The following is a 23,957-nucleotide window of genomic DNA, read 5'->3' on the forward strand; positions in this document are numbered from 1 at the left end:
AGCCCTCTGGCTATACTTTGGTCAATATTTTGAGGTAGTACCCAATAATGAGTATCCTTACTGTGATCTTTGCCAGCAGGCAACCTGTGTTATTGACTGAGAATTCCTGCTCAAATGGCTTCAGAAAGCACAGTGAGCTTGATCTAGATCCCAGAAATATTAACTGATAGCTGGTTATTTTATTTGGCTTCCAATGATGATGGCTTCTTTAATATTGAAGGCCATCATCACAGAGCCCCTCCCCCAATGCTACATATGTAGCTCCCCTTGAGGAGCAGTAAAAGGAACAGGGGGGTTGCTGTGAGATTGTGTGTCCTAGAAATGTCAGAAAGAAGTCATACTCATGAAGCCTCATCAACATGACTGCCTAAACAAGATCTGAACAACTGTGACACCAATGGCTATGTTAACCATAGACCAAAAAAGGAAGTCATGAATAAGGAGTTCAGAAAGCAGGAGATAAGTCTGCCAATGGAATATCCAATACTAAGCGGTGGTTATCCTTGAGATCATGTACATACTGCTAGCCTTATAAGAAAAACAAATATATATATATATATATATATATATATATATATATATATATACAAATATATATAAATATGTATATATGTATATGTATATACTCACATGTACACATAATTATAATTGTTTGTGAGAATTAATAAGAAGGGCCATGAATTTGAAAAAGAACAGGCAGTGTGCATGGGAGAAACTAGAGGAGAAGATGATATAAGTACATTATAATTTCAAAAAAGGAATTATTTTTATTTAAAAAAGAAGCAATACTCTCTCATTCTGATATCGACTAGCTAACCCTGGTTTAACCTAAGATTTTTTTGTTTTATGAATTTTGCAAGTAATAATAGGTTTTCTATCCCCATCGAGTTTCAAATGAATGAGACTGAGACTATGATTTATTTCTTTAGCTTTGTGCAGACACTGTGGTATTACCAGTCATCTAATTTCTTATGGCTGGAATGGCTACTTCTCCAAATGTGCTCTCCAAATACTTGCTGTTTGAGCCTTCTTCAGTTATGTATCCCCCAGCAGTCTGTCCTGAGGGACATTTCACTCAGGCATGTGCTTCTGCTCTATCACGATTAATGAAGACTTCTTTCTCCCTCTCCTTCCTCCTCCATGTTCCTTTCCTCTCTTCCTCCTCTCTCCTTCTTCATGGTTCCTCCCTGTAACCTCAGACAGGTCACTCAAGCCCTGCCCTCAGTAATTGGCTATCACCAGATTTATTTAACCAATGTTTTCAACCTGGGGAGGCAACGTTTATACAAGTATATGTTGGCATAGATTCTTCAAAACATACTTCAGCAAAGGTTCTTACATGCTTCAACCTCCTTTATATCCCACTGACCAAAGATAGGGGAGGAAGATGTCTTATAGGACAAGAGGGATGTGAACCTATTTAGAAGTAATTCCTCGGGGCAATTTCAATCTTTGTTGTCTGCAGTCCAGTCTACTAGCAAAACATCGAACAATAATCAGCAGCACCATATCAATCCAAAAGAAACTGAGAGGCTCTACTAATTTGCATGAGTCTGCTGAATTGGCAATAGGCAGCCAGAACACCAACAGAGGTTCTTTGGTGCTCTACTCTCTATGAAGTCACAACAAGCAAAGATCAGAGAAGATCAGCAAGGCGAACCAATGCCAGAAGGTTGTTCATTGTCTGGACATTGGGTTATACTTATACTTTTTCCAAACATCACATGTCCTCTCAAGTGTCCATCCAGCAAAACATCACCAGCCCTTGTACCAAACACCTTCCAGAAAAACACCTCATGTCTGTTCTCAGCAAAACATCTTCTTACATGTCTGCTTCAGTATAACATCCTCTCATAAGACAACTTCCAAAACAGCATTACGTGATACAACTGAGTTTCCAACAAAACCAGAAATGCTCACTACAGGTGTGTGTGGTAATTCACTTGTCTTGGGAAAACCAGATCTTGACATATAGAATTTAGCAAATGAATATATAGCAGCACCAGATCAATCTCCAACAGAATTTGCCATAAGTATAAACTTAAGTCCACCACATAAAACTTTTTTAAAGTTACAAAAAGTGTGTGTAAGCATCTATGAGTGTAGGTATGCATTCATGTGTATGTATGAACATAAAGAAGCTGGAGGTTGAAGTTACATGTCTTCTTCAGCTGCTTTCTACCTTCTTTTTTGAGGCATGATCTCTCTCATTGAACCTGGAACTAACCAATTATGCTCACCAGGGTGTTCTAGGAATCTATCTGCTTCCACAGTGGTGAGATTACTTGGCCATGCCCAGTTGTTTCATGTGTGCTGGAGATACAACCTCAGGTCCACATGCCTACCTCAAACTCAGGTAGGCACATTACCCACTGAGTCCTTGCCAAAGTCGCTCCAATTTTTCTTTTACTTCAGACTTCAAGTGGTATATTGACCTTATCCAAGTCAAATATGCAAAAAGTCTTTAGAAGATAACTTATTAAAGCCATCAAGTTTCCAGTCCATTATTAATGCAGTCTGTTGTCATTTGGAATGCTTTTGATGGTAAATTTTATATCAGTTTTGACATTTGGGTAAGAAGAACAGCACCCAGGTGGTGATGACAAATGTCTACAATCCCAGAATTTTGGAGGCAGGAGGAACTCTGTGAGTTCTAGACAAGCCTGGTCTACAAAGCAAGTTCAAGGACAGTGAGAGCTACACAGAGAAATCCTGTCTTAAAAAACAAAAAACAAACACCAAAGCAACAACATGAGGAAACTCCAATTACTCCATTAACAAGTGTTCATTTAGGGCTAGAGAAATAGCTCAGCAATTAACCCTGGCTACTCTTCCAGATGTCCTGAGTTCAGTTCCCACTCACAACTATCTGTAATGAGCTCTGATGCCATCTTCTGGTGTTTCTGAAGACAGCTACAGTGTACTCATAAATAAAAATAAATAAATCGTTAAAATGTGTTAATTTAGAAAATATTGGATTGTATACATTATCGACAAGGTGGTTGGGCAGCCAAGTCCAATACTAAGTATTTAAGAACAATATACCAAACCCTGCAAAATAGAGCTGATAATATTGATGTCACAGCTAAGAACAGTATTTGCTGCAACTGTTCTTTACGGTACTGCAATTGTTTTCAACATCATGATGCTTTAGCTAGCAAATAGCCTTAAATCTAATGCAACTTCACAAAGCCAACTACCTCAGCAGAAAAATGGAGAGAAAGCTTGGCCATCTTCCTTACATTTCTCATTTCCAAACCTAATTCTTAAAGAGAAATTGGGACAAAGGATGGAGCAGAGACTGAAGGAAAGGCCATCCAGAGACTGCCCCACCTGGGGAACTATTCCATATACAGACACCAAAGCCAGACACTATTTCGGATGCCAAGAAGTGATTGCTGACAGAAGCCTGATATAGCTGTCTCCTGAGAGGCTCTGCCAGAGCCTGACAAATACAGATGTAGATGCTCCCAGCCAACCATTGAACTGAGGACAGGGACCCCAATGAAAGAGTTAAGGAACTGACTGAAGGAGATAAAGGGGTTTGCAACCCCATAGGAAGAACAACAATATCAACCAACTAGACACCCCCCCCCCAGAGCTACAAATCACCAACCAGAGTACACATGTAGCAGAGGATGGCCTTTTCTGGCATCAATGGCAGGAAAGGTCCTTGATCCTCTGAAGGCTTGATGCCCCAGTGTAGGGGAATGCCAGGGCGGTGAGGTGGGAGTGGGTAAGTAGGTGGAGGAGTGTCCTCATAGAAGCAGGGGGAAGGGGAACAGGATGGGGGTTTCCAAAGGGGAAACTAGGGAAGGGGATATCATTTGAAATCTAAATACATAAATACTGCACATAAGCAGTATGCATGCTCACACTTTCATGCACACCCTACTCACACACATGTGCATACCACACACACACATACACACACACACACACACACACACACACACACACACACACACACATCTCAAAAATCTCAAAGCAGAGTCACACCCAATATCAGTAGCCTCTTGGAATTACACTCAAATGATTAAAGAAAAAATAACAGGCATATGACTAAATTAGATTTATTAATGGAGTTATACTTGGATAATGCCAAATTAGGATTGTTATTGTTCCATCCACTGTTTGAATACAGTGGTATCCATGAGCTACTGCAAAGCCATTAAATGTTCTACAGTTTTCTCAGTCATTCTGCTACCTGTCTTCTTTAGGCTGAGCAAAAATTAAATTCTTTTTTATTATAGTTTGTAATATGTCATAGCGATAATAAAATTTCAGATTTTTAGAATCAGGCACTTACTCAAAATTCCATATATGCATTAGCCTTTAAAAAATGGAACGTTGCCATTATTTAAATATGTATAATCAGTCTCCAGATGTCTGTCTGTGGGGAAATATTTCAAACAAACAAGTGTTCTATAATCCAAAATTGACAACACACCAATAATGGCACATAAATGGACTAGATAGTGGATACACAGGTATTTTTTTACTGCTCCTCCTTGTAGATTCATGATGGCAGCCAAACACAAATTTATTCCTCACAGAATACATTGAGATGGTTTTGTGAATTATCACTTAATAGAAACATAGATGACAAGTGAATGCAACTTCAAAAATAAACAGGCAAATAAAAACAATCCCAAAATGAAGCAAGAAAAAGACTCAAGGACAGATGGCCTTACACAGTCTCGGCATTCCAAGTTTCCCTTTATCTCTTTTCTGAAAGTGGTGATAAATTCATTATAAGGAGCTGGTAGAGAGTCACAGGTTTCAAGTAGATTGTTTCCTTGAAGGGCTTCTATCAAGTCAGAAACAGAAACACAAAAAGAAAAGAGACTCCCAAAACACCATTAAATGAACCTGAGATTCATGTTATCTTCAGACACAGTTATCATGCAAAACTTAGAAAACTATTACTTTAAATGATGAAGTGTGCCTCGTCTACATCCTGAGAACTGTCCACAATTTGGGGGGTTCTGTCACAGACAGAGTGGCCAAAGAGCTCTCTGAGGGGAAGCAGGAGCAACGTGGGTTGCCATCCCTCTTCCATTGTCAGTGCTGGCCCAGAGTTGGTAGCTGGTGGTGGGAAAGCTTTGGGAGAAAATACTCTTCCCTGGAGCTCTGTAAGACAGGCACTCTCAGAAAATCTTTGGCGAAATTCATGCATTTTGTTCCTTGTGGATATGGACCTTATAAGCATTTGGGTATGGGTTGGTGGCAGATGCTTTCTATTGGCTTGGTCTGAGATGTTATGGATGCCTCATTTGCATGTAGAAGGATTTCAGGTGTTGTCTGTACACAACTGATTGCCACAGTCCTCTCAATGGGGTGTATGTGGTTACAGAATTGCCTGGGTTCCTGAATCTGCTCAACCTTACCAGGTTTTCTGTTTGGTAGCATGGTCCACTCCCCCACAGAAGGGTTCATATATGTTTTTATTCACAGATGCCCATGTGACTATAGGCACACACACCAACTAGCTTAACAACGAAACATTAATGCACAATCAGCACTGTCGTTCAGGTACTCAATAAAACAATATAGTCCAATGTAGACTACTGAGAATAAAAGACATAATAAAATTGAGTACACTGGGTACTCAACTATCACTCAAAATATACTTACTAATGTTGAGATGAACAAAAAGTTCATTTTGTACAGTGGGTTGAGTCTAAGGACAGACAACAGGAAGAAACAATATTAGTCAAGGTAGAGTCTAATAAGTGACTGTGCCTACCTAGGATCTCAAGTGCATGAAATCTCAATTAAAAGACTAATAAGAAAAAGATTGGAAGAATAATTGCCTGCCTTATTATGTGGTGCTAGATTTATGGGAGAGGGTGTGTGTACTAATAATTGTTAATAGGTCTGAAAATAAGAATTTGCGGGCTGAATTCATATCAAGTGGGTAATTGAAGAAGCACTAGTCTTTTAGCCTAGAGGTGTCCCATGTTGGTTGTGTTCTCAAGAAGTCAGAAAAAGCACAGGTAAGCAGGATATCCAAAACCCACTCATCCCTCAAGGAGTGCTTGCAAGGTATGCTTCTAATGAAGGGAAGCTCATCGTCAAAACTGCAAACAACCAAGGCAGCAGGGAAAAACCAAACAAAGCATGTACACTTTCCACATCAATTGAACTGTCACTATCAGTTAGAACAACAAATACACAATAAGAAAAATTTCCAAAGGGAAAATCCTACACCCAAGATTTGTTAGATTATCAAATGGCTACAGTTAGTATTTCAAGATATTTGCTTTTTAGAAAGAAAGGAAGGATTAGAATATAGGATCAGTGCTAAGACTACCAAATAAACTAGAAAGTCAATAAAATAGAAATGTCAGGAGTAGAAACAGGGAAATAAAATTAATGGTTTTACCAAGTATGAAGGCACTGGTCACTAAGTGGGGTGAGGCAGCAGGGACACAAGGACCTACTGGGCTACAGGGTGAGTTGAAGGTCAGTACAAACAACTTTGTAAAACTGTGTCTCAGAATATAAAAAAAAAAGGGGGCTTGGGCTACATGGCTCAGTGGTAGACTGTGTCTGCACAGCAAGCAGGAGGCCCTAGCTTCAGTTGTTAGTAACATAGACTAGGATATATGCACACACACACACACACACACACACACACACACACACACACACACACACAGAGAGAGAGAGAGAGAGAGAGAGAGAGAGAGAGAGAGGGAGAAAAGGGTGCAATTTTAGAATTTGCAAGAAGTTTGAAGAACTGAAGGATCTGTAAATTGTACCAAGAATATATCACAATATGTAAAAGAGAAAACATGACAAGAAAGAGCTAAGCAGAAAAGGTTCTCATTGAAATAGAGTTCTAGAAATGAGAACAAACTACATATAAGCGTTAATTCCTTATCGCTATGATTCATAGTTTCAAGGCAGAGTTCATCCTGCCTTGGAATCATGGAAAAGTTTATAGTTGCAGGAGCATGTCATTGGGACTCTCCTATCATAGGATGAGAAAGCAAAAGATGGAAGACGATCGGGACAAGACTCCACTCCACTGGAGATATAACTCCTAAGGCATGCAGAAGAACTGCTTATTTTCACATTGGATAAAATCCCAACATGGAGAAGGGGAGTGAATATGAAGTCCAACTCCTAGCAAAGGAGCTATTAGTAATTTATAGCTGCTAGGAGGATAATCAGTTTTCCTTAAGGGCATCTGTCTTAGTCAGAGTTTCTATTCCTGGACAAAACATCATGATCAAGAAGCAAGTTGGAGAGGAAAGGGTTTATTCAGCTTACACTTGCACATTGCTGTTCATCACCAAAGGAAGTCAGGACTGGAACTCAAGCAGATCAGGAAGCAGGAGCTGATGCAGAGGCCATGGAGGGATGTTACTTACTGGCTTGTAACAGCTTTGCTCAGCCTGCTTTTTTATAGAACCCAAGACTAACAGCCCAGGGATGGCACCACCCACAATGGGCCCGCCCCCAATTTGATCACCAACCAAGAAAATGCCCCACAGCTGGATCTCATGGAGACACTTCCCCAACTGAAACTCCTTTCTCTGTGATAAATCCAGCCTGTGTCAAGTTGACACACAAAACCAGCCAGTATAGTGTCATTCTGGTACATTGACTATGCAGCAGAGAAGACCAAACATCCAACACAAAATTTATCTGCTGGATTAAGAAAACAACAACAACATAAACTTAGATGAGTGGAAAGGGACAGGATCTGGGAGGAGTTGGGGATGAGTCTTGTCAAAATACATTATGTGTAATTCTCAAAGAACCAATTAAAGAGTGAGGATACAAAACCAAACAGAAAAATTACTTGAGAGAAAGCAACCCTACGTAGAATGGCTGTTGATTTCTCAACAATATCAGTTAAAGCCATAAAAAAAAGATGGAATGCTTTTGTCGTTATGAGAGGAAGTACCTGTCAATCTAGAATTACATACATAGCTGAGAATAACCTTGAAGAACAAAAAAGAAACACGTGTTTTGATGAGGAAAAATAGAGTTGCACTTAGTTTCAACTAAAGATACTCCCTAAAAGATCAAATTAAAAAGAAGAACTCCATCTAACATGTACAACCTATTACACATGAAGGAGGAAGAAAAGCTAGAAGTGGTAAATGTGGCAATAAATATTCATAGCATTCCATTTTAAAAAACCATTATATTGATTAGGGGTTAGAAAACCGTAGGTAGGGCTGGGGAAGCAGTGGAAAAGGAATATTTGAAAAAGCCATGTGGAACCTTTTATACTTTTATACTACTTTTATAAGCTTCAAACATGTTTAAACCTATACAAAGGAGTTCAGTTGGATTTAACCTACCCAGGGAATAATGCTCATACCAGAACTCATAGGTTTTAAAAGGATACATGTCTTCAAGTTGTTGGTCATGGGTACACTGGAGACACATAAAATAATACAGGCTATTTACACTGCTCTTTGCTGGTCTACTATGACCTGTTGGTAAGAACCTACACACTTTGTTCATAGAACATGGAGAAATCAAGATGCTAACATTTCTTTCTGGGAGCCAGATTTCTCAGGACCAGAAGGTGCTCTATGTAAGTTTCTGAGGAGAGACGAGCTATCAGTTGCTTACTCAGTTGAGAAGCCTGCTTGCTACAGTAGATCATGTTATGTGCTTCATTAAGTTTTTTCTATTGCCTTGGTTGTTTGCAATTTTGACAATGAGCTTTGCTTCATTAGAAGTTTGTTGCAAGTATTCCTTGAGGGATGAGTGGGTTTTGGATAGCCTGCTTACCCGTGCTTCTTCTGACATCTTGAGAACACAACCAACATGGGACACCTCTAAGCTAAAAGACTACTAATAGTGCTTTTTCAATTACTACCACTGGAGGATTTAGATTTAATATGGCTTACAAGATTAGGATTCTAGTTGTTGCACCCAGCGATTGAGTTACTATTGTTTCTGAACTAAGTTTGTGTGGTGTTTTCCTTCCACTGGGTTCAAGAGAGAATGGTATGTTGGTAAAGTGTGGGTTTGCCAGATGTCCACCACAAAGGCTGTGGGGGTTTGATAGCAACCTACCAGTGGGAACTTAGCAAGCTGGGTGGAGAAATTTTGGAGCTCTGAGTCAGAGTCTCCATGAGGTAAGAGCAGGCAGCCATTGCCCACCAGGACAGAGAGTAGCTGGGTGTAGGGCAGGAATCTGCCTTTTGTTTTTTATATTTCTTGCAACAGAGATTGTTCTCTGTTTTTCTCCTATTATTCTTAGGTTTGATATTTTCATAAATTCTCAGATTTCGTGGATGTCTTATGTCATAAACTTTTTTAAATTTTGCATTTTCTTTGATATATTGATTTGTTTCTATCATGTCTTCTACACCTGAGATTCTCTCTTTCATCTCATGTATTCTGTTGATGATGCTTACATCTGTAGTTTCTGTTCTCTTCCCTAGATTTTCCATCTCCAGTTTGTGTTTTCTTTATTGGTTCTACTTTGTTTTCATCTCTTATACAGTTTTATTCATTTCCTGTATCTGTTAATTGCATTTTCCTGTATTTCTTTAAGAAATTTATTTACTTCCTCTTGAAAGGCCTCTAATACCTCTATATATTATATTTTGTAATATTGGATTTAAGGTCATCTTCTTTTGCTTCAGTTGTGTTAGGATACCCAGGGCTTGCTGTAGTAGGACAGCTGGTCTCTGGTGGTGCCAATTGCCCTGTCTCTCATTGATTGTGTTCTTACACTGGCCTTAGTCATGTTGTTGTCCCCAATGTTGACTGGATTTTCCTGAATCTGACTGGACTCCTTGGGGAGGAAGGCAGATCCTTGTCCTTGACAATGGAGCTCAGGGAACAACAATTTGCACACCTCTACTGGCTCTGCCCCAGGTGGAACTGAGTGTTTCTCAGGTCCTGCATGCCTCCTTAGGAAGGGAGACAGAACACTGGGCCTTCTAAAAGAGCGTAGGAGACAGAGTACAGCTCACTTCTGCTGGCTGCCCAGGTGAACCCAGAAGGCAGGGGGCAGGTCCAGTAGGGTCTAACCTGAGTGTGTTCCTGGGGCCTGACAGGCCTCAGGAGGAAAGCAATGGAGGTTGGGGAAAGGGCAGGGCAGCATGTAGCTCAACTCTCCTGGCTGTACCCAGATCCAGATAACAAATTTAAGTTGATCTATAACCCTAATGAAATAGAAATGGTCATTAAAAGTCTCTAATGTAAAAAAGTTCAGGACCAGAAGTTTTAGTCATGAATTCTACCAGAGTTTGAAAGAAGAATTAGTGAAAAAACAAATTATCCACAAAATAAAAACATAACAAATGTTGCCAATTTGTTTTATGTAGTCACAGGTACCTTGATACCCATACCACATAAAGACCAAAGAATTACAGAACAATTTCCCTTATGAACATAAAAGCAAAAATTTCTCGAGAGAATACTTGTAAATTGAATCTAAGAACACAATAAAAAGAGCATTCACCATGATCATCTATGCTTCATCCCAGAGAATCAGAGATATTTTATAAAATGGTAAATGTAATCTACCATATAAACATATAGAAAAAAGAATTCACTTTATCATCTCATTAGATGAAGAAAATCTCTTGACAAAATCCAATAATAGTTCATGCTAAAAGTCCTTAAGAGATTAAGGATACAAAGGAAATATTTCAACAAAATAAAAACTTATTAAGGAATGTCCATAGCCAATATCAAATTAGATGCAAACTAAAACAATTCCACTAAAATCAGAGAAAAGACAAGAATATCCACACTCTTTATAGCTATTTAATATAGCATTTGAAATCTTAGGTAGAACAAAAAGACATTTGAAATAGATCAAGGGTATCAAAACTGAAAAGAAAAAAATGAAGGATCTTTGTTTGCAGATGATAGGACTGTATATATTAGTATTGCTAATAATTCAACCTGGGAACTGCTATAGCTGGTAAACACCTTGAGAAAAGTTGCTGAATACAAGATTAACAACAACAACCAAAAAAAATAGAAAAAACAAAACAAAACAGTAGGCCTCTTATAGAAAAGTGACAATTGGATTGAGAAAGAAATCAGAGAAAGAACACATTTTTGTTTGTGTGTGCATATACTTGTTTAATATTTCTCAGAAGCAGGAAAACATTTACAGTTTTTGAGTCATATAGACAAGATTTTTAATTTTTAGTAGATATATTATTTATTTACATTTCAAATGATTTCCCCTTTCCTGGTTCCCCCTCCTCCAAACTCCCATAAGCCCTCTTCCATCTCCCTGTTTCCCAATCCCCCTTCTGCTTCTCTGTCCTGGTATTCCCCTACACTGCTGCATCGAGCCTTTCCAGGACCAGGGGCCTTTCCTTCCTTCTTCATTGAAATATTAAAAAATGGGGAACAGCGCTAAACAAAGAATTTTCACCTGAGGAATATCAAATGGCTGAGAAGCACCTAAAGAAATATTCAAAATCCTTAGTCATCAGGAAAATGCAAATCAAAACAACCCTGAGATTTCACCTCACACCAGCTAGAATGACTAAGATGAAAAACTCAGGAGACAGCAGGTGCTGGCAAGGATGTGGAGGAAGAGGAACACTTCTCCACTGCTGGTGGAAATGCAAGCAAGCTGGTACTACCACTCTGGAAATCAGTCTGGTGGTTCCTCAGAAAACTGGGCATGATACTACTGGAGGACCCATTATCCCACTCCTGGGTATATACCCAGAGGATTCCCCAGCATGTAATAAGGACACATGCTCCACTATGTTCATAGCAACCCTATTTATAATATTCAGAAGCTGGAAGGAACCCAGATGTCCCTCAACAGAGGAATGGATACAGAAAGTGTTGTCTATTTACACTATGGTATACTACTCAGTTATTAAAAACAATGAATTCATGTAATTCTTAGACAAATGGGTGGAACTGGAAAATTTCATCAGTGAGGTAACCCAACCACAAAAGAACACACATGCTATGCACTCACTGATAAATGGATATTAGCCCAGAAGCTCAGAACAACATCTTTTATAATAGCCTCTACTAAAATAAAATATCCTGGGGTAACTCAGACTAAGCAAGCGAAAGATCCATATGATAAAATCTTTAAAATACTGAAGGATGAAATTTAAAAAGGTGCCAGCAGATGAAAAGATCCCCCATGCTCATTGATCAGTTGTATTAATATGGTAAAAATGACCATTCTTCTAAAAGCAATCTACAGATGCCAAGCAATCACCATCAAAATTCCAACGCAATTCTTCATAGATTTTGAAAGGAAAATTTTCGGTCTCATATAAAAGCAAACAAGTGAAACCTAGGAAAGCTAAAACTATCCTAAACAACAAAAGAACTCCATGATGTATCACCACCCCCAATTTCAAGTTGTACTACAGAGCTGTAGTAATAAGAACAGTGTTAGTATTGGCACACACACACAAACCACACATGATGATCAATGGAATCAAACTGGAGACCCAGACATAAATCTATATACCTATGGTCACCTGATTCTTGATTTAAAAAGCTACTTTTTTTCTAATCCATACAAGACAAACAAACAAAACAACAGCAACAACAATGACAAAGAGCACCTTTGTTGTTGGTCAAACTGAATGGTCGCATGTATAAGAATTCAAATATACCCACATTTATCACTCTGCCTAAAATACAACTCCTAGCCAATCAAATCCTCCTCATAAGATCAGTTATACTGAACTGGAGAAAGTGGAGAATAGCCTTCAAGCCACCAGCACAGGCAAAGACTTTCTGAATAGAACACTGTTAGCACAGGCAACAAAATCAACAAAAATAAATGGAACCGCATGAAATAGAAAAGTTTTTTCATAGCAAAGGACACTGTCATTTGGGCAAAGCAGCAGCCTACAGAATAGAAGAGTTTTTTTTTTTTTAACAACTACACATTTGATAGAGGGTTAATAGCCAAAATATATAAAGAACTAAAAATTCTAGACATCGAGGAAGTAAACAGCTCCATTAGAAAATGGGGTTCAGATCCAAAGAGAGAAACTCAGATGACTGAGAAATACTTCAAGAGGTGTTCAACATCCTTAACCGTCATGGGAGTACACATCAAAACTACTTTGAGATTCCATCTTACAACAGTCAGAATGGCTATAATCAATAAAACAGGTGACAACTCATGCTGCAGAGTACATAGAGCAAGACCACTCCTCCATTGCTGGTGGAAGTTCACACTTATTTTCATTTTCATTGAGTTCTCAGTACTAATTTTCATTATGATTTCTCTTTGACCTCTAGTTTTCTTGTTGTGGTTTCAGATCAAGATACGGTATTTTATTTGGCTTTCTTCCAGTTTTAGAAACTAAGCATAAGATCCCTCTGTGCACTTTTGTTGATTAATCTTCCCTTTAAAAGGACCTCAGTGAAAATATTTTATGGTAAGATTCTGTTTGTTTTGAAGCAACAATTTTTATTCTTGAAGTAAGCATAAAACAGAGAAAATAAACTATGAGAGCTTGTGAGAATCTTACAAATTGTGACAGTAGATAGGATGCTCAGAAGCATACAAATGGTTGAAGGATTGTTCATAGGAAATAGGTACCTTTTAAATGTGTGAGTTTGGTGTAAATTTTTGTAATTACATCTAACTATTTCACTGTGATCATTGAGCATGTCATAGTGACACCACTGCTTTATAACACAATATGGGGATAACTGGGGTAAATCTACGAAGTTTATTGAAGTAGAATAACAGCCTGTAGTTGATCCGTTTTTTGTAACCTGCGAAATTTTATCATTCAAGTCTATCATTCTCTCACTGGCCTTATGTACCTGATCCCTAAGTTAACTAGACAATGTGTTAAAAGGTCCCACTCTGGTAGTGTCTGCTACCTTTGTCTTTGTAAAATTTCACTTATATATGCATACTTACACATATACACATGCACCCACCATATATATATACACACATATGTGTATTTTAAATAAATATGTGCAAGATAATCTTTGTAGTAAAATGAAACGTTTTTCCACTTTGTGATTGTCATTTGTTATATTTTCATTTAAGGTAACTTCTGTGCTTATATAATTATACCACATTTTTACTATAATCTGTCCATTATATCTATGTTCTACTTTTTATTGCCACACTCTATGCCGAAGTTTGAAGAAGTTTTCCTTTTATCTGTTACTAGCTCCATAAGTTCATTACAAGTTTAAAGAATAATTATGTCGTACATTAACATGGTTTATCAAGAAACAAAACATCTGCCTTTTATCTCATTAGTTTTGAAGTTTCATATAGATAAACCATTCAATATTTTATTTTTCTCCTTGCAGCTTCAATAAGTTTTCCATGCCCAGCTTATGACCATTAGTTACCAGATAGCAGTTCCATAGCTTTCTTAAACAGGATGTTTTCCCAGATCGTAAATTTGATCCAAGCTTGCTCTCTTATCCTTGTGCAATTACCTTGTGACCCATGAAGGTTTACAGAGCTCTATTTGTAGCTTTTCAGAGGGCCCAAAATTACTTGTATAAATTTAAGAATATTATAAAATAATTATTGGGATTCATGAAATAATCAATTTTTCTACAGAGCATTGCAACATTATAGTGCATCTTTGTTGATCTGACAAACATGCTAGGCTAATGCCCAGGAATCATTGGAATATTAATTAGTAATAGTGACTGAAAGGCATATCAGCAGTGAGAAGCAATCCTAGGATAATAATCTCAGAAGGCCCTTCAACTCAGAGAATACAAAGCAGTAAGCCTTCTCCAGAAAATTTACTTGTATACCTTTAGGCTTATCTAGATGTCTCCTGACAGTATATATGTGGATGTGCATGTACTGAAATAGCAACAAAGGATAGATAGAACCTGTAGAGGCCACCTCCAGTAGATAAGAATGGCCCCCAGTTGAGGGATGGGGTCACCCACTCATCAACGCAGAATTTTTCTTGTCTAAAAGAATTTCAGGGACAAAAAAAATGGGGTAGAGACTGAAGGTAATGCCGTCCAGACTCAGCCCCAGCTAGATATCCATCCCATCTACAGACACCAAGCCCAGACACTATTGCTGATGCCAAGAAGTGCTTGTTTACAGGAGCATGGTATAGTTGTCTTCTGAGAGGCTCTGTCAGCACCTGACTATACAGGTGCAGATACTCACAGCCAACCATAGGACTGAGCCAAGGCACCCCAATGGAAGAGTAAGGGGAAGGACTGAAGGAGCTGAAGGGGTTAGCAACCCCACAGGAAAACAAACAATATCAACTAATAGGACACCCCAGAACTCCCAGGGACTAAACCACCAACTAAAGAGTATACATGGCTGGGTTCATGACTCCAGCTACATATATAGTAGAGAATAGCCTTATCTGACATCAGTGAAAGAGGAGGCCCTTGGTCCTATGGTGGCTATTAAGCCCCAGTGTAGGGGGATGCTAGAGCTGTGAGGCAGGAGTGGGTAGAGCAGTAAGACATGGTGGGTGGATGCAGGAACACCTTCTTAAAGGCAAAGGAGTGGGGGGATTGGAGAGGGAGGATGAGGTTGGAAGACCAGGAGGGGGGACAACATTTGCAATGTAAATAAATAAAATACCCAATAAAAAATATATCGAGTGGCTGCTCCAGCTGAAGGGCCATCAGCGGTGGAACCAAGGCGACACAGGGTCCAGTTAGGCCCTGCGCCCACGACCACTGACCTTCGCTGACCAGCCGGGCGGCAAGCAACTGCGGTTCTGCGGAGCCTTTCACTGCACGGAAGCCACTTCAGAACTCGGCTGCCCGCCAGTCAGGAGAGACTCACCGCCATCGTGATCCCGGGCTCCAGAGATCGGTCAGACTGAGGTACACAAACATAATCCTAGGCCCAACACCGCAGGGGTCTGAGCCAGACGGGCGTTGGCCTGCACCCAGGCCCTGGGCTGTTCGAGTGGCCATCGGGGCGCCAACCCAGCCAGGAGTTTTTTTTTTTTTGCCCCGGCCGGTGCACGCGCCGCCATTTTGCCTACAGGAGCCAGAGTGCTCGGGAGGGCAGAGACTGCTAACAAGCGTAGCCTGAGGCTAACAAAACGGGGGTCTAGGCCCCAAAAGGCACAGGACTGACCCCAAGAACTGGGCGGCTTGGTGGGCCATCTGTGTGTCAACCAGCCCAGGAGGTTATTAGCACAACAGACTCTCCCGGTGCTTTCGCGGAGCGCGGACACACGCCCGCCATCCGGGTCACCTGGCGGACCCAAATAACAGACATAGCCCTAGGGGAACTTTGCTCGGACCTTGGCCTCCCAGGCGTTTGCCTGGACTCAGGGCCCGGGCGACAAGGCTAACCTAGTGTGCGCCAGCCCGGTTGGGGAAATCGGCTGCCCAGCGGAGTGAGCGGAGCACAGGGGAGGTCACAGCAACATTCACCTTCGGAGCTCCCTGGGGGTGCACACGGGTTCCACCTGGTCCACAGACACAATCTGGGGCAAGGCCTCAGGCAGAAGCCCCCAGCTCAACTCTCTCCGCTTCAGATCAGCCTGGGTGGCCGCCACATCTCCAGGTCCCTCAAGAGGCTAGTGGGGGCTTCCGGGCGGCCAGCTGGGAGAAGTCGGTGTGCTCCAATAAATCCTGCGGGCCCCAACGGGAGCCTTCAGGTGCCTGCTTCGGGATCTGAACAGCCTGGACAACAGCACCCTGTCTATAGGCAGTGCAGAGTGTAAGCTGTGCACCAGAGGCCAACGGGGAAGGGGCAGCTTGCACTGGTGAGTCCAGCACTGACAAGACCAAGTAACACCAGTGAGAGCTAGATGGCAAAAGGCAAACGCAGAAACGTCACTAACAGAAATCAAGGCAATATGGCAACATCTGAACCAAATTCTCCTCTACCAGCAAGTCCTGGATACCCCATCACACCAGTAAAACAAGATTTGGATTTAAAATCACTGGTCATGATGCTGGTACAGGAACACATGAAGGACATTGAGGAGAAAATGGATCAAAAGTTAGAAGCCCTTGCAAGGGAAACACAAAAATCATTGAAAGAAATCCAGGAGAATACAAAAGCCAACAAGGAGGAAATGCAAAAAACACTTAAAGAAATACAGGAGAACTTTGCTCAACAGGCTGAGGTCATGAAAGACGAAACACAAAAATCTCTTAAAGAAATACAGGAGAACTTTGGTCAACAGGCTGAGCTCATGAAAGAGGAAACACAAAAATCTCTTAAAGAATTACAGGAAAACACAAACATGCAAGGGAAGGAGCTAAGCAAAACCATCCAGGATCTAAAATCAGAAGTAGAAACAACTAAGAAAACTCAAAGGGAGACAACTTTGGAGATAGAAAGCCTTGGGAAGAAATCAGGGGACAGAGATGCAAATATCAACAACAGAATACAAGAGATAGAAGAAAGAATCTCAGATGCTGAAGATTCCATAGAAACCATGGACTCAACAGTTAAAGAAAATGCAAAGTGCAAAAAGCTTGTAACCCAAAATATCCAGGAAATCCAGGACACAATGAGAAGACCAAACCTAAGGATTATAGGCATAGATGAGAGTGAAGATTTACAACTTAAAGGGCCAGCAAATATCTTCAATAAAATTATGGAAGAAAACTTCCCTAACCTAAAGAGAGAGATGCCCATGAATATACAAGAAGCTTACAGAACTCCAAACAGACTGGACCAGAACAGAAATACTTCCCGTCACATAATAATCAAAACACCAAATGTTCTAAACAAAGAAAGGATACTAAAGGCAGTAAGAGAAAAAGGCCAAGTAACATATAAAGGAAGACCTATCAGAATCACAGCAGACTTTTCACCTGAGACTATGAAGGCTAGAAGGTCCTGGGCAGATCTCATGCAGACTCTAAGAGAACACAAATGCCAACCAAAACTACTATATCCAGCAAAACTCTCAATCACCATAGATGGAGAAACTAAGATATTTCACGACAAAACCAAGTTCACCCAATATCTATCCACAAACCCAGCCCTAAAAAGGATAATAGGAGGACAACACCAATACAAGGAGGGAAACTCCACCCTGAAAAAAGCAAGATAGTAACCTTTCATCAAACCCAAAAGAAGTTAAGCAATCAAATTTAAAAAATAACGTCAAAAATGATAGGAAGTAACAATCACTATTCCTTAATATCTCTTAACATCAATGGACTCAATGCCCCAATAAAAAGACACAGACTAACTGACTGGATACGTAAACAGGACCCTACATTTTGCTGCTTACAGGAAACACACCTCAGGGTCAAAGACAAACACTACCTTAGAGTAAAAGGCTGGAAGACAATTTTACAAGCAAATGGTCTCAGGAAACAAGCTGGAGTAGCCATTTTAATATCAGATAAAATTGACTTTCAACCCAAAGTCATCAAAAGAGACTCTGAGGGACACTTCTTGCTGGTCAAAGGAAAAATACAACAAGAAGAACTCTCAATCCTGAACATCTATGCTCCAAATGCAAGGGCACCCTCTTTCATAAAAGAAACTTTATTAAAACTCAAAGCACACATTACACCTAACACAATAATTGTGGGTGACTTCAACACTGCACTTTCCTCAATGGACCGATCAGGAAAACAGAAACTAAACAAGGACACAATGAAACTAATTGAAGCTTTGGACCAATTAGACTTAACTGATATATATAGAACATTCTATCCTAAAACAAAAGAATATACCTTTTTTTCAGCACCTCATGGTACCTTCTCCAAAATCGACCATATAATTGGTCACAAGACAGACCTCAACAAATATAAAAAGATAGAACTAATCCCATGCCTCCTATCTGATCACTATGGAATAAAAGTGGTCTTCAATAGCAACAGAAACAACAGAAAACCCACATACACGTGGAAATTGAACAATACTCTACTCAATGACACCTTGGTCAAGGAAGAAATAAAGAAAGAAATTAAAGACTTTTTAGAACACAATGAAAATGAAAACACAACATACCCAAATCTATGGGACACAATGAAAGCAGTGCTAAGAGGAAAACTCATAGCCCTGAGTGCCTCCAAAAAGAAAATGGAGAGAGCATACATTACCAACTTAATGACACACCTGAAAGCCCTAGAACAAAAAGAAGCTATTTCACCCAGGAGGAGTAGAAGGCAGGAAATCATCAAACTCAGGGCCGAAATCAATCAAGTAGAAACAAAGAGAACCATACAAAAAATCAACAAAACTAGGAGCTGGTTCTTTGAGAAAATCAACAAGATAGATAAACCCTTAGCCAGACTGACCAAAGGGCACAGAGAAAGTATCCAAATTAACAAACTTAGAAATGAAAAGGGAGACATAACAACGGAAACTGAGGAAATCCAAAAAATCATCAGATCCTACTACAAGAGCCTGTACTCAACACAACTGGAGAATCTGGAGGAAATGGACAATTTCCTTGACAGATACCAAATACCAAAATTAAATCAGGACCAACTAGACCATCTAAACAGTCCCATAAAGCCTAAAGAAATAGAAGGAGTCATAGAAAGTCTTCCAACCAAAAAAAGCACAGGACCAGATGGTTTCAGTGCAGAATTCTACCAGACCTTCAAAGAAGAGTTAACACCAATACTCTTCAAACTATTCCACAAAATAGAAACAGAAGGAACACTACCCAATTCCTTCTACGAAGCCACAATTACGCTGATACCAAAGCCACACAAAGATCCAACAAAGAAAGAGAACTTCAGACCAATTTCCCTTATGAACATCGATGCAAAAATACTCAACAAAATTCTTGCCAACCGAATCCAAGAACACATCAAAACGATCATCCACCATGATCAAGTAGGCTTTATCCCGGGAATGCAGGGTTGGTTCAATATACGGAAATCCATCAATACAATCCACTACATAAACAAACTCAAAGAACAAAACCACATGGTCATTTCATTGGATGCTGAAAAAGCATTTGACAAAATTCAGCATCCTTTCATGCTTAAAGTCTTGGAGAGAACAGGAATTCAAGGCCCATACCTAAACATAGTAAAAGCAATATACAGCAAACCGGTAGCCAGCATCAAACTAAACGGAGAGAAACTTGAAGCAATCCCACTGAAATCAGGGACCAGACAAGGCTGCCCCCTTTCTCCTTATCTTTTCAATATTGTACTTGAGGTACTAGCTCGGGCAATTCGACAACATAAGGAGGTCAAAGGGATACAAATTGGAAAGGAGGAAGTCAAACTATCATTATTTGCAGACGACATGATCGTCTACCTAAGTGACCCAAAGAACTCCACTAGAGAGCTCCTACAGCTGATAAACAACTTCAGCAAAGTGGCAGGTTACAAAATCAACTCAAGCAAATCAGTGGCCTTCCTATACTCAAAGGATAAGCAGGCTGAGAAAGAAATTAGGGAAATGACCCCCTTCACAATAGCCACAAACAGTATAAAGTATCTTGGGGTGACTCTTACCAAACATGCGAAAGATCTGTATGGCAAGAACTTCAAGACTCTGAAGAAGGAAATGGAAGAAGACCTCAAAAAATGGGAAAACCTCCCATGCTCATGGATCGGTAGAATCAATATAGTTAAAATGGCCATTTTGCCTAAAGCACTATACAGATTCAATGCAATACCCATCAAAATCCCAACTCAATTCTTCACAGAGTTAGAAAGAGCAATTATCAAATTCATCTGGAACAACAAAAAACCCAGGATAGCTAAAACTATTCTCAGCAACAAAAGAAAATCTGGGGGAATCAGTATCCCTGACCTCAAGCAATACTACAGAGCAATAGTGTTAAAAACTGCATGGTATTGGTACAGTGACAGGCAGGAGGATCAATGGAACAGGATTGAAGATCCAGAAATGAACCCACACACCTATGGCCACTTGATCCTCGACAAAGAGGCTGAAAACATCCAATGGAAAAAAGATAGCCTTTTCAACAAATGGTGCTGGTTCAACTGGAGGTCAGCATGCAGAAGAATGCGAATTGATCCATCCTTGTCTCCTTGTACTAAGCTCAAATCCAAATGGATCAAGGACCTCCACATAAAGCCAGACACTCTGAAGCTAATAGAAAAGAAACTGGGGAAGACCCTTGAGGACATCGGTACAGGGAGAAAGTTTCTGAACAGAACACCAATAGCGTATGCTCTAAGAGCAAGAATTGACAAATGGGACCTCATAAGGTTACAGAGTTTCTGTAAGGCAAAGGACACCATCAAGAGGACAGATCGGCAACCAACAAATTGGGAAAAGATCTTCACCAATCCTACATCAGATAGAGGGCTAATATCCAATATATATAAAGAACTCAAGAAGTTAGACTCCAGAAAAACGAACAACCCTATTAAAAAATGGGGTACAGAGTTAAACAAAGAATTCTCACCTGAAGAACTTCGGATGGCGGAGAAGCATCTTAAAAAATGCTCCACTTCATTAGTCATTAGGGAAATGCAAATCAAAACAACCCTAAGATTTCATCTTACACCAGTCAGAATGGCTAAGATTAAAAATTCAGGAGACAGCAGGTGTTGGAGAGGGTGCGGAGAAAGAGGAACACTCCTCCACTGCTGGTGGGGTTGCAAATTGGTACAACCACTCTGGAAAGCAGTCTGGCGGTTCCTCCGAAAACTGGGCACCTCACTTCCAGAAGATCCTGCTATACCACTCCTGGGCATATACCCAGAGGATTCCCCACCATGTAATAAGGATACATGCTCTACTATGTTCATAGCAGCCCTATTTATAATTGCCAGATGCTGGAAAGAACCCAGGTATCCCTCAACAGAAGAGTGGATACAAAAAATGTGGTATATCTACACAATGGAGTACTATTCAGCCATTAGAAACAATGAATTCATGAAATTCTTAGGCAAATGGATGGAGCTAGAGAACATCATACTAAGTGAGGTAACCCAGACTCAAAAGGTGAATCATGGTATGCACTCACTAATAAGTGGTTATTAACCTAGAAAACTGGAATACCCAAAACATAATCCACACATCAAATGAGATACAAGAAGAAAGCAGGAGTGGTCCCTGGTTCTGGAAAGACTCAGTGAAACAGTATTTGGCAAAACCAGAACGGGGAACTGGGAAGGGGTGGGAGGGAGGACAGGGGAAGAGAAGGGGGCTTACGGGACTTTCGGGGAGTGGGGGGGGCTAGAAAAGGGGAAATCATTTGAAATGTAAATAAATTATATCAAATAAAAAAAAATATATATATCCATGTTAGCAACCTTATCCTCATGAGGCTTTGAGGCACTAAAGACTCAGAGGGCATATATTATTTTGTAGAAATAGCTTGTTGATTTATTTTTATTACCATTTTATGACAGATTTCTATCTTGTCTGAGGGCATTTCAGTATGCATAAGATAATATTTATGTACTTGACTGGGAAATATTTGAGTAAAATTTGCCAGTCTTTCCCTTAAAGAAAGCATCTGTTCTTTGTACTGGTTTAAGAAAAGGTGGTGGCATGATTTACTTCTTATGTTACATTATTACAGAGATATATAAGCTAACTCATAGTCACAATTGCATTGCAGACTTCATAGTCTTTGCCAAAGGCACAAGTGAACGGAATGGTTAATATTTCTCTTTATATGTGATATGTCATTAAGATCTTTAATAGTTCTTTTTTCTGTTTAAACAAGCAAAATTGATTGTTTAAACAATTTTTTATTGAATTAGCCATATTGGCCATATAAAATGAGTTTGACTTTTATTTAGGAAAGAGATTTTAGGATGATATCTGTGGCCCCAAGCACGACTAAAAATTTTATAGATGGTTCATCCTAACTTTCTGAGTTCAAGAATTTAGCTAGGACTCCAGGTGTTGTGCCTTGACTTTTTATCACATATAAAGCCAAAATGTTTGGGTTTTCCCCCCTAAATCAGGAATTTACAAGCCTAACCATCCAGAGACTGCATCACCTGGGGACCCATCCCATATACAGTCACTAAACCCAGACACTATTGTGGGTGCCGAGAAGTGTTTGCTAGCAGGAGTCTGATATATCTGTCTCCTGAGAGACTCTGTCAGACCCTGAGAAGTACAGAGGTAGATGCTTATAGCCAACCATGGACTGAGCACAGGGTCCCCAATGGAGGAGCTAGAGAAAGAACTGAAGGAACTGAAGGGGTTTGCAACCCCATAGGAAGAACAACATTATCAACCAATCCCCCAGAAGCCAGGAACTAAACCACCTAAGAAAGAGGGACCCATGAAAGGACCCATGGCTCCAGTCACATATGTAGCAGAGGATGACCTTGTTGGGCATCAACGGGAGGAGAGGCCTTTGCTCCTGTGAAGGTTTGATGCCCCATTTTAGTGGAATGTGAAGGCAGGGAGGTGGGTGTATGGGGAAACACCCTTATAGAAGCAGGGGGAAGGAGAGGGGATAGGGGATTTTGAGGGGGATAAATCAGGAAATAGGGTAACATTTAAAATGTAAATAAAGAAAATATCCAATAAAAACAAGAGAGAAAAGAAAATTGCTATTTTTACCTGCTACATCAAGAGTCAACCAACATACCTTGTAGTTCTTTGAAGCCATTCAAGTGGGGCTTCTACCAGGGACACTAGCACGATCTCTATTGGTAGGCACATGTTCATTCTTCCTTCCAAGGGCAGGCCATCATCTCTTATGAAAGTGTCTTTCCTTATGGAAGATGTGAAGCCCTGTTTCTGTTTCCTAGACTGCTGTTGCAAGCCTTTACTTTTACTGTCCTGGTCACACACCTGTAGCAAACTTGCCTCTTAGAATCGTATTTTCACGCCTTTGGATGGACTCTGGGGTAGTGGGTAATTACTTGTCTATGGAAGGCTGAAGTTATCAGTTGAGCTTGTTCTTGTGTCAACAATGGCTTTTACTGCTTTACTTTGGTCTCTTGTTGAGACTCCCACAAGGCAAATTGAAGGTAAGGAGTAGTGTCTGGGGTCCTAACGCCTCTTTTTGCAGTTTTCCTTTAAGGTCTTGAGGTAATAAGAACTTATCAGTGTCTGACCTGAGTATATTTTTAATTCTTGTTATAGT

This window comes from Apodemus sylvaticus, chromosome 9 (assembly GCF_947179515.1).
Source record: "Apodemus sylvaticus chromosome 9, mApoSyl1.1, whole genome shotgun sequence".
Classification (NCBI taxonomy): domain Eukaryota; kingdom Metazoa; phylum Chordata; class Mammalia; order Rodentia; family Muridae; genus Apodemus; species Apodemus sylvaticus.